The following is a 13,298-nucleotide window of genomic DNA, read 5'->3' as shown; positions in this document are numbered from 1 at the left end:
AGTTGTAGGAATAGTGGGCTGGTGGATTGAATGGGGCTCTTTGTTCACCTCTGAGCGCAAAGGCTGTGAGGGGCCTCTTTTACATGGACCGTTCAGCCATCACCAGGTAGCAGAGTTGCACTGGGATCAGCATTTGACAGTCTGTGGGGGGTTGCCATGGCAACTGGCGAGATGTAGTGTGCTGAAGGAAAATGCAGCTTCTGGGCTAATTCCTGGGAAGCAAGTAGTGCGTGCCTCCAAAATGTGCCCCTCCAGTTCCAGGTGCTCCCAGAGATACATGGGGGTGTAGATCCAGAAACCTCCTGGGTAACCAAGCTAGTGTGAAGATTTGGTCAGAAGCAGAATTTAGTCTAAAGCATTAATTTGTTCCCAAATGCGCTCACTGAAGCTGATCAGAAGCCCCACTCTCTGGCAGCCTGGGGCCCACCTTGAGCCACGGGCCTGGGGTATCGGGCAGCTGCTGTCAAAACCCATGTTGTCGGTGTCATTGATATGCTCCAGAGCACAGGCAATGCATTTCATTACGGAAGTGTTTCCAAAATGAAATTTCATTAGAATATACTGTTTGCAAAGCAAATTAGGATTAAATAGAAAAAGGAAAGATGAAACATCTTGTTCCAGCACAGCCCAAGACCACATTTTAATGGGAACGTTTCTTTTGAAGGAGACAGCCAGCACACTTTGTCAGCACTGCACACCGGTACATGAGCAGTCGCTGTATTAGAGGCAGTTACTGCTTTTTATGTGTTGTTTTCTGTTTGTTTCCTTTTGAATCACGTTTTTTGTTGCTCCGTTCAACAGAATGCATTGTGAAGCACATTGCAATGAACGTGTCGTTATATTAAACTCATTTGCCAAGATTGTTTTTAGAAATATTATATGCTTCAATATCCACAATCACCGTAAATTTCTAAGTGTTTTATTTTCCTGCACAGCTCAGCTACAGCTGCTTTGTGCTTGCAGAATTTTTTAATTAGTTCCATCTTACTGGTAGGTCAGGTTACTCAGTTTGTATTGGAGCGCTGTCTCTCATCATCGAAAGGTAAAAAAGTAAATTGAAAAATTACATTTATTTAGCAGATGCAAATACTCTTCCTATATAGACTACCTCGTTTTTGCATAATGCATTCTAGGCTTTCCTACTATAAGTGGTGCTGGGGCACTTCTGCTCCATCTCGTCTCATTTGGACTGTCAGGTGAGCACAGTAACTCTCCCTATGACCTCTCTTTGTTGTTCTTTTATATTCTGCTGCAAATAGCTGTCAGTTCTTGTATTTGCCCATGCAGCACCAGGAGGCTCTGAGCAGCAGGGACGTGAGAGCCTTGGTTGAGCTGGGGAGAAGTTTAGCTTCTCTCTTGCAAAAAAAAAAAAAGAAAAAAGAAAAAAAGAAGAATGTGATGGGCTAAATTTGGGCACCCTTTTCTTGCTGCATCTGAACCTGTACACCTTTCATCCTTTTGGCTGAATTCAGCTGTACCAAGAGAATTCCTAAGGATTTTTGGTCCTGACTGTACGAGTCATCCTAGCTTCAGAGGTTCAACACAAGCCCTGAGGGAATTAAAAATGCATTTCCTCTCTAATAATTGTGATGTTTTCCTGGAGACGGGTTGTGCCAACAAAATCTGTGCTGTTTCTTTCCCTTCCTGATTTCAGATGAGCTACATCGCCCAGATCTGCTATGTACAAGTGTAGCTCGACCATACCAATGTGCTATTAAGATTGCAAATCTATGAATAATGCTTGGTGGGGGTGCCAGCTGCCAAAATGACAGTGTGTGCTTATGGAGATAAGCCCCAAGTCTCTGATAAGGCCCACTTTTGAGCTATTTTTGAGTCCCTGTTTATTTCTGATCCTTCTGTTCTCAATGCCATCTATTTACAACTTCATATCACTGCGGTCCTCAAAACAGAATCACTTTTGGTGGAGTCACCATCCCTGGAGGTGTTCAGGAATCGTGTGGCTGTGGCGCTGAGGGACGCGGTTAGTGGGCATGGTGGGGATGGGTGGGTGGTTGCACTGAGTGACGTCAGTGGTCTTTTCCAGCCTTAATGATTCTAGGATTCTAAAAATTCGTGATCAAGACCTTGCAAGGCTGAGTAAGGTTTCCTATTTGTTTAATTCTTTTTTAGGCTTTCTTTTGGATGAACAGATTATTGTTATAAATACTCTACAAAGAGCTCACTTTGGCTTTCCGCCTCACCCTACACCCTACTTCAATTTGGAAACTCTGCTATGTTCAAATCTGACACATTGCCTCTCCATTTTGTCTCTGAAACTGTTACCAGTTGATGGATGCACTGGTTTAAACACTGATTTAAAGACTGGTTTAACACTGAATCCTGCAACCAAGATATGTAACATGGGTCAGCTCTTTAAAAGCCAGCAGTAGCAGTAAGGAACCAGGATGTCCCAGTCACGTTACAGTTTGGTACATTAGGAAAAGCAAGAATGCACCTGATTTCTTATTATAGAACATGGAAAGAAAAACGCTTGCTGTTTGAATGAGATAAGGATTTTTGCTCAGTTCCACTTGAAAAAACATCAGCAGTATTTTTCTAGCCAGAGGGAAATTGCGCAGCTTGACATTTTGCTAAACTCCCAGCTTTTAAAGGCACAGAATCTAGAGCTGACACTTAGAATTATTTTGGAGCAGAACCTACAATTATGGTGGGTTTTGTTGTTGTTGTTTTTTGTAATTTATGTAAGGCTGTTATTCATCTCTCAGGACTGCTAGAAGACACACTATTCTCCTGCGTTAAGAAGTCACTTTGTCCTTAAAAATAAAACACAACCAAGTATTTATTTTAACTACAATTAACGCTTTATCAGTTCCATAACCTAAGGTCAAGCTCAAGTTATCTCTGGTTCTCTCTCGCTATTTTTGTACTATTCACTCTCTGACAAGAGCTGAGAGACCACTGTGGTTCTGTAGCACTTCACTACAGCTCTGGGATTTGAGCTGGTTTATTTCCTAAATTCCTAGATACCACTTTCCTACACACATGTACATTTATGGAACTCCTTCTTATTGTAGCAGCAAACAGAGTTAAATTTAAATCAGTTTATTATTTAATTGGAAAAGATTAATAATTAGGAATTTTGTCTGTTTGTACATATGCGATAACTAAATTCTGGGTTGTTTGCTCTATTGTTCATAAAATGAGCATCATTGGTTCCTTCTGTTAAAAAATAGCTGAGTGTATGGCATGCCTGTGTATTTTTACTTGTCTATTAACATTATTTCACTGTTCAATGTCTATGCTGCTAATCTGTGTCATAGACATCCATGTGACGATACTTCTCACCACAGTTGTATCAATTATAAAGTCTCAGCTGTTGGACTTTCTGTTGTACCAAAGTGGATCCAAAGTTGTACTTTGGATGATATACATCTGATCCATTCTTGATAGTATCCTGTTGTTTTCCTAACCTATGTATCTGATAAGTAGGCTTTAAGGCTTGAAGGTATCAGGGCGATCAACTTGTTGGACTCTTTTGCCTCAATTGGAATTTTTGATCAGTTTTTAGCCATTGGGTCTTGCGTGTGTTTTTCTATCAGAAACAAAAGCACAAAGAATAAGAAACCATCTCTTTGCTGGAATACTCTCACTGCAGTTTTACGACGCATTTCTATTCTTCAAGATTTTATGAGATGTAAAAGTCAGTACTCTGATGCTGGATTTAATATTCTAGCGATGATCTCTACGAAATGGCACACCAATGCAGTTACCTCCTATTTCCAAGGACTAAAGGATCAACTCTATATTTTTATAGACAAATAGCTTTTAGAATTACTGTTTCATTACTAGGATTGTATAATGCATATTTTCTTGGGACAGCTATAATAGGATTTCAGAGGCAAATGGAATGAGACAATGCAGTTATCACCCGTGATTACTCCTTTTGTTCTTGTCTGAGTCAATTCTGGGGGGAGGGAGAACTTCTTGTTTAGTGTTTCATAAATAATCTCCTGGCTTTAAAGGTAAATTTAATTTTATGACTCCAAGTGGCAGAGAAGCCAGCAGAAAATGATAATTGTGTTCTTAAAATGATGTATCAAACACGGAGGGTTTCAACTGATATGAACTGCAATGCATGAGCAAAAAGCTGGTTAAACTGACAGAAGTAATGTACACATTAAAAATAAGTTAATAACCACACTGAATTGTGCAAATGAACACCAGCTTCACAGCAGAGGAAAAGAGGGAGGATGTGTGTATGTCTGGTTTATGCAGAAACATGATGTGTGCATATTTATATAACACAGGATGCTCGCATGAGACTCTTAAGTGCCTGCGGCAACTTGACTCTAGGTATCAGAAAACGTGCTCACATGTTAACAGTTTTACAAATACTGCAAATAAGGTGTGAAATGGAAACAGCCTGTGCTAAGGGCCAGTGAAGAAAAGGTTCCAGATTACACCAGGCCAGAATGCTAATGCCAAAATCAGCAACATAAGATTTTCTAATCCCGTTCAATGACTCTGAGACAGCTGGTCACCTCATCTTCACTTTCATCAGAATGAGCCCCCAGAGTTAACATCGACCTCTCCAAGTACTGCTAATGTTTTTTTTCCAGGAAAACTTTCCCATTCCTAAAAAATGCCACTGGACTTTATTTATAACTCGCAGAGACATTTGAACGTAATACTTGTGTAAGTGCTGGTCCAAAACACTGAACTTTCAGTGATATCACTCGTCTGGATTGTTGTAACTACTAATAAGTACTGTTTACTGGAGTCTTACACGCCTCGTTGTTCTCCAGATGAGTGAAGTTAGGGGGAACTCATAAACCACAATAAAGTAGGTTTGGGCTTAGGGAACATTTACAATTCCCAATTATGCTCTTCAAGGTATCCTGGTGGAAAAAAATGTTTTCTGATCAGAAGTTTGGAAAAATGCTGAAAGGCTTTGAGCAAATGAATACCCGACAACAAGTTGGTTGCATAACAGCAGAAGTTAAAAAAAAAAAAAAATCCAGTTAAAGTTACTACAAACAATTACTGAGAAGGGAATAAAACTGTAAGAATTTAATTTTTTAGCAAATGCAGCAAGCCAGCACCTCCAAACAATTGTTTTTCCAAAAACAACACTCAAAGTGACTTCATTTTTTTTTGTGTGTAAAGGGAAGAATTGATCCTCAGCTTCTCTGTCTAAGAGATGTGGGACATGAAGACATATCAAGGAGAACACAGCCATCTTTACACTTTTTTTTTTTGTCTTGTTATTATTTGTTTGATTGTAATAATGACAAGTCATGAAATCCTCATTTTCGTGGTGTCTGGGACAACACATCAAAAAAGATAAAGCAGTTGAAGCAGTCACGTGTGAATTCTGTCAATCTATATTTCTGCTCTGCCTCATTTATAATTCTTGGTCAACTACAGCCCTTTGAATCTTAGTTTTGACATAAGGGTTTCCTAGCCTGTTACTTTTGGAGAAAATGGAGCCTTCCATCCTGCTGTCAGAGGATAAAAAGAGAAACTGAACTAAGCACTACTGCCTCCACTGCTGTTAGAGCTCCTGCTGCTGTGCTCTGCCGTGGTTGCTCAGAACCCACCAAACTTTTTGGAGAACAAACTACCAATGAACACTAGACAACCAGGAAAAAAGGCATTTGAGTGACAGACTAAATGCCAGCATGCGCTATGAATGCTGGTGAGCTGGATAAAGTGTTACCCTACTGTGGAAGGTTATGGGGGGTTGAGACGAGGTGTCCCCTGCAGCAGGTTTGAGAAAATGAGCTGCAGTTTGGCACTCTGGGTTTTTTGGCACTTGATGTTATACTGTTTGGGAAATCAGTGTGTTTTGTGAGTGTAATCCATGGTATACTCTTGGTTTTGCATGAAAATTGGAATCATCATCTCTGAACACTTGTTGACTTGTTGTCACAAGGATGATGTCTCTTCCATCAGTCTTCACAGCTGAGTCCTTAGAGTCCCGCACCAATCAGTCTCATCTTCTCTTTCCCAGCTTCAGCCAGGATTCAAAGTCACACCTCTTCTGAGCAGTGGAAGATACAGGATTATGGCAGGATGGGGAAAAAAATGGACTGATATTAACTATTACCCTTCTGTAAATTGCCAAATAGTTTGTTTTCATTCTCATCTGCAGCACAGAGTAAATGGAGGTCAACAATTCTCAATTTCTCCTACAATGTATTTGCTGCGTACTTGTCTTGTTGCACAGCCTTAGGAGGATAAGACAGTCATAAGATGGAGAACGGTGCACCAAACATTGCAGTGTTTTGGCTGTTGTGGGCATAATCAGTATTTGTCTGTAGGTAAGTGGATACTCTGGGATAAGGTGGAATTTTTCATGTAGAGTTCCGTTGATACTACAGTGTTCTTGTGTTGTGATGTCTTGTTTCTGTGGCATGGAAAGAAGGACCCTATTTACACATGATTTGAGGAAAACAGTGCACATTTTAAGGGACTGTTGGGTGTAGCCAACTGGGTAATGCTGAGGTTGTCTGTACAATGCTGTGATGGCTGTAGAAAGTAAATGTGTGGTGGGCTTTCCAAAGTGACTGACAGGCTCCAGATCTGGAGCCTCCAGACCTAGGTGGGCAATACCTTATAGAAATACTCCCTCAATTTTTGTGGACTGTAGCAAAATTGAAATTCAGTAAATTCTAGGGAAAGCGTAAGAACTACAAAAGCTAAGAAAAATATTGCCTTAAGTTGTAACATCTATTAAACAGGTAGCAAATTGTATTTAATACTGAGCCACTAAGATAGTGAAACTGAAAACTCTCCATCCAGATTAAATTGGATAAAAGTGACACTGTGTGATAAATTTCAGAAAAAAAACAAGAATTACTTCATTAATATGTGATTCCTTATGAAGTTCTTTAATATTTAATGCAATTAAATGTTGCTCAGAAAGAATCTGGTGCTTGTCTTAGAAAAATAAGAAGAAGTGCAAAACAATTTTTGACTTTAGTGCAAATGGAATAAAACTCTTTTTTGTGATCTTAGAATATTTCAACGTAACATCTTGCCTACTGATACACTTCGTATAAGACAGCCTTCAAGCACATAAATCTTTCCTATCTTTGCCTAAGCAAGAAGAAATCAAATGAGAGTTAGAATGGTTTTGTTTGTTTTAAAATGTTTATCACTCACAGCTGGGAGAAAGATGGGGCTTGAAATTGGGAGCTAGAAAAAGCTGGGAAACATTTTAGGTCCAGGACACAAGGCTGTGTCTCATTTAGGAGAACTGGTGACTAGGAGCCTAGACAAAGGAGAAAGGAGTGCATAAGGGTTGCAACTCTGAGAGATGGAAGCTGTGTGGTTAAGAATAAGTGAGAAGGAATGCCAGTGTATTTTTAGTTGAAACTAGAGCCACCTTTTAAAGTCTAGAGCCATATTATCCAGTCTCCTCTTACACATCACAAAAACTATGCTGCGGACTTAGCCTTACAATGACAAATGTGCTCATATATGGACTGCTGCAACCTGAGTCTCAATAAAAACTAGAGAAATCATGATGACTTGAGAAAAATCTGTCCTTAAACTCTAACATCTCTTAAGCAGATAGCAGTGGTGCGTTGCTGAATTGGATTGTTGCATATGCAGTCAGATTTTTTCTCCTATTGTTATCATTTTCAGAAGAAGCTCCAGAAGATCTTGTTTGTGGCAAGATGGTTATTGCTGGAGAAATAAAGGGTATAACATTGTTATTTCTAATTTCCTAGGCTGAAGAATTGTGCAGAAATGTTACTATATCTGTGGGTTTGGAATGCCAGGGTAGCTATTCAAATGTGATGCAGAGGAGCTATTTAGGGCAGTAAGAAGCTGATAGCTGCAGTTAACAGCAAGGAATTTTCAGGGTCCCTATGGGTGAAAATTACAGTGTGTGCAGAGCAAGCAGAATATTACTAAGCTGTTAACAAACAGAAATTATTAGCAAGTTGTGACTCGGTCAAAGCACGTGCCGGTACCTGATCCACATTAGCATATCAGCACAGACCTGCTCGTGGTTTCTTCTCCACTAGGCAGAGATGTCTCTGGTTTCCTTGAGCCTGTCTGCACAGGCTTTTTCCTCTTACTCAGCAGGTGTCTGTCACTGTTAGCAAAGGACACTTAGAACTCAAATATCCTCTTCAGGAGCTGAGTATAAATGAGATTACAGTTCTCTCCCTGGAAAGGGGATTGACAGCTGTACAGTGTTAGTGCATCTGTCCTGAGTCATAGAGATGCCCCACCAAAGACAAAGCCCAGCCTGTTGCCTGTAAAAATCACCAGCAAAGTGATTCACTAATTTGCAATTTTTCAGTGTATTATTTTTTTAACTTCTGCATGATTAGAGGATCTATTTCTTGACAAGGAGTGGGGGGACAGAACCTTGTTAGTTACAGCATCTTTTCTAACTGGCTTTTCAAACTTCCTAAGCCAAAAAACTTTTCCAGCCTTTGCTTTGAGAACTTACACCTACTTCCTCTGGGCTAAGAAAATCTGATTGATCTTCAGACTACATTTGGACAGTGCAGATATTGTTCTCCACCAAAGCATAGCTCATTTTTGTCTGAGCTAGTGACTACGCTCTGATATTGAATTCCTGCTGTCAAGTACCTCATTCTGAAAGGTCAATGGGAAAACATATCTCTGTGGTTCAAAAAGTGTTCAGCAGCTAATGGTATCTTACAGCCCTCTCACGCCAAATGGCTTCAGACTATAGTTCACTCATAGTCTGATAATGGACAAAGGTAAATCTAACTAGAAGACATACTGGCAGTCTGATTGCCTTCATTTTTTCTACCTCATAATAGATAAGAGTATCTAGATGATAATAATAATAATAATAACAAATAATTAAAGCCTTCTCAGAACACTTGTCTGGCTGAAGGGCTGAATGTTATAAATGGCTACTCTTCTATCCTTACTGCAGGTTTGCAGCCAGACATGCTCTTCCTTTGTGTAGTAGTTAATGGTTTTAAATGGTATTGGAAAATTTGAAAAACAATTTTCTTGACAGGCTTACTTAGAAAAAAAAATCTAAACAGCCAAAAGCCTAAGACATCCAGTTACACGATCTAAGTTGAGCACCTTCAACTGAAGGAAAGCAGTGTAAAACCTGAATTACCTTTTTCATTATAGCCATCACACAGGGAGAATGGAGTTTGCTTTGCTTGGAAAATCAGTGCCTTTAAGTTCCCAGTGGGGCAAGGCAGGATGTAAGCACGGAAATAAAGGGCTAGGAAATTTGAGGTTATGAGACACTGTGGGCAGTGGAGTTGTCTGCAGTGAATAGGCAACGAGGAGGATGCAAACACTGAATCTTTCAATCCAGTTTTGTAGAAATATGAGATGACAAGTTGTTTAACAAATGGCTGGAGATGCAAAGCAATGCAGGGCTATGGAGATGGGTTAGAGAGAGATGAATTTGGCAGCTAGCAGCATAGAGGTGAAACTACATGGTGAGAGGGCTCCACTGAGAAAACATAACAAGTATAAGACAGGTAAAACACCGTTGTTGCCTGCAGAAAGAAATAAAAATGTTAAAAAAACGAATATCCACCAAGTTGAAATCTGTAAAGCAGGCAGAATAAAAAGAGAGCAATCGTTGACAGACAGGGAAGGAAATGTGGCAGAACAACCAGATAAAGCAGCTATAGAAATGTCTTCTTTAACTCAGCAAGGAGAGAGACACAGGTGAAATGTACTTGAGGAAAACCAGGAAGAGAGATGTCAGAGAAGACAGGGTCCCATGAGACCTGTGGAGACAGCCTGAGGAGATGATCAGCACTCTTGTCATGGAGGCACCAGCTAATTTCCTGACAGTCAGAAAGGTAGAGTGGGAGGAAGGGCAAATTTTCCAAGAAGACAAAGCAATTGAAAGTAATGCAGAGAACACTAGGACCTGAAAAGCAAAGGAAATGAAGGGACAGACTAAAGAGAGTGCAAAATGGGCTGCTTTATCTTGAGGTGATGCAAAGATCAAGCTCTTAGCAGAACTGACATTGTTTGTAGAAAATGAAATGTCCTGAAAGCTGGGAGAAACATCTAGCAAATAAAAAATTGCTAGGAAAAAACTGTTCTACTGGGTTTCAAGTGTAACCAGCAATGCTGTAATGTATGGATGCCAGCACGGCCAGACTGTCAGAGGGATATGTCTTCTCTACCATCCCTTACTCCAGTGAGACACTCAAGCCTCCATCTGCTCTTCACATCAAAAAGCAGAAATTTGTGACCTTCCAGGGGGACAGGAGGGAGATGTTTGTAGAAATTTTGCATTTAAAAGAAAAGTTTTCTCTTTTTTTTTTTTTTTTTTTTTTTTCTGGTGATGCTGGTATGTAGACCATCCTCTGGTTAGTGGCTACCAGCATTAGTTTCAGGAATTAAGCATCCCTCACCACAGAAAGCATTATTACTATCAGAGCAGGTACCAAGGATACAAACATATTGCAAAAGGAAATATATCATTCTGTGGTATCCTTCAAATCTTTATATTACAACTTTCATCTAGCTTCTAGCTGAGTTTTGCTTTTTTTCACCTTCTGCTTGTGGCACAGGATTTCTTATAAGGTCTTGTGGGCATCCAAATTTGTCAGAAAGTAACATGGATGTTACCAGCAAAGGCTTTTACTCTTTCAAGAAGAAAGAAAGATAGAAAATGGAATCATTACCTCTCAGCTTTATTTGCCTCACTGTGGCTAAGGACAAGGGTACTAAGAGGATTCAATGTGTTAATTGCAGATTTGTAAAAAAAAAAAAAGTGCAAAGGGGGCCAGTAGCAGAGATGCCAGACTTCTAGTTTCACTGTCTTTCTTCTCCTTGTTAGCTTTTCCTTCTCAGAAAGAATACCTTCCTCTCCAATGCGACCAGTGCTTCTGTAGTTACTGAGGGGTCTCTTTACTGCCAAAGCATCCCCCTTTGCAGTTTAAGGGTGCTGTTTCACAGCTTACACCTGCCTGATCTTTCCGTCTTGCTCCTTCTCCTTCTCTTGACTGCAGCACAGGCTGACTGCAGAAGTGAGGTAGGAGTGTGGAACAGCAATATCTCCCATAGCTTTTCAAAAGCTCAGAACGATTTGTCACTCGTGCACATAAACATCTGACAGAAACATATGGCAGGAATGAGCAATAGCCCCCTACGCTTGCTCACAGTGGAGCTGACAGGGCTGCTTGATCCATGGTACAGAAGAAAAGGGAAAAGGAAATACATTTCTTTGAAGCTGGGGGATGAACATTTTCTCAAAGGTGATCTTTGCAAAGCAGCTGCCAATTCCATGTACTTGCTTATGGGCTTTGTCTTTCTCTTAAGATCTTTGCCTCTTCTAGCCACACAGTATAACTATGGCAGGAATCAAAGCAGTGATGTACAATTTCTCCATTGTGTTGTATGTTGTGTTTGAGCTGGTGACCCTACCTTGCTGCTGTGCTGTCTAGTCACTTCTGACTGCCTGCTGTTCAGATGTAGTCTGTATGCCTGTCACCCTTCTTATGTGACTTAGCAAATGTCCAGATTTTTCTGAGCCTTGCTGGATTGGTTATGGTCTCTTTTTTTTTTCTTTTTCCCCCCTACAGTTAATAATGTTCTTCAGTGGTGCTAGGAGAGAGAACCGTGCTGAGATTCAAGCAACATGGGGCATGGCACCTTTACTCTGGCAAGTCTTAACACAGGATTGCCCCAGAGAGTCCTTTTGGGCAGCCCCAACTGGCAGGGAAAGACAAGAGGACCCAGGCAACATCCAGCACCAAAATACCATTCCACTTGGATTTAGGGCTCCTCTTCTTCCTTCTGGTTATATTTCACATGATAACAGGTTAGTTTATTTTTAGGCTAGATTTCTTAAAAATACAGAAAATGTTCAGGGCCATCTAAACTGGGAGCTACGGGACACAGAGAAAATACCAGCTAGGAGTCCAGGGGAAAAAGACATCCAGGAGCTTGAGGGCTGGAATGACCATCTTTTGTGACTGCTACTCTGGGTGATCCTTTGGAGTAGTGGATGGGCTGACTGTTTGTATCATTGCATCTTTTCACCTCCATGAACCAATGCGTTCTGTAGAGTAAATTAAGATCTGATACTCCATGCATGTGAAATGCAAAAGTATCAGATCCCTTTTCAACAGGTTATTAGGATGAGCATCTTCTTCATCCTGTTGTGAATAATGCTGAATGAAGAGTTATTCAAATAAAGATGTCACTCAAAAATAAACTAGTATTTCAGGGGGGTTGTGCTCTATCAACTCCTGGGTAGACCGTGTCAGAAGAGACTGCCTTCAGATGACTTTCTTCTCATGTCCACTTGAGTCTGCACTGCACTGCACTGCACTGCACTGCACAGCACTGCACTGCACAGCACTGCACTGCACAGCACTGCACATACAACTTGATCATCTTGATTAGAGAAACCATCATGTCAACATAAGAAAACAATAAATACACTAAAAATTAAGCAGATTAAACAATCATGCAGTCAAAAATAAGTCAAGAACACCATTATAGCTATTTAAGCTGTTTTATTCAATCTTTCTGATTCAGACCCTGACCTCCTTCAAGATCCACAGAGTTGCACATCCTGCATCTGTTTTCTATAGTCTGTTCTCAGTGGATACTCTGTGTTGGCTCTTTCTTCATAAGAAAGTTTATATACCTATTATATACCTATGCATCTCACGTTTTCTCATGTGTTCAAGTTTATAAGGTCAAATTTCTCTCTGGTTTCTTGGTAGAAGCCAAGACCGTGTTCTCTGTTCCCTTAATCTGTTGAGATGGCAACAACGTCAATATTTTTTCCTCCCAAATACAAGTTTTTCATGCCTTTCTCATCTCAAAACAGTTGCATAATGCAAATGTTTCATTTCTGGCAAGAGACCACAGAATTATGGAGCTTCTGTACTGTGCAACGCTCCTCCCTGGAAACATTAAAAAAATTCTACTTTTTCAATTCTAAATAGCATGTGAAGTGATGAGTTTCAACATCGACAAGATAAGAACTCACATCTGCAAGAACACCAGGTAAGATCAGCTGGGCTTACCAGAAAATGTAATATTTATGTATGAAAAGCTACAGCAGCACAAACAGAAGGAAATAAGTTATGGAGATCATTCTCTGAGTGATAATGGAATGTGAAGAACAAAGCAATTATCTGGCAAAGTCAACAGGGGTTCATGAAGGGAAAGTCCTGCTTATCAATTTGATGTCCTTCCATAACACGATCCCACTTTCTGGCTAATCTTGTTTCATATTTTTACTGATGATCTGGATGAAGGAGCAGATTACATCCTTAGGAAGTTTGCTGATGGGAGGCACTGTTGATTCTCTGAAGGTATGAGAGGGACCCGGA

This window comes from Centrocercus urophasianus, unplaced genomic scaffold (genome assembly GCF_019232065.1).
Source record: "Centrocercus urophasianus isolate 14NV4802_14NV808 unplaced genomic scaffold, USGS_Curo_1.0 seq_12, whole genome shotgun sequence".
In the NCBI taxonomy this organism is placed as follows: Eukaryota; Metazoa; Chordata; class Aves; order Galliformes; family Phasianidae; genus Centrocercus; species Centrocercus urophasianus.
Note: the sequence above shows the minus strand (reverse complement) of the source record.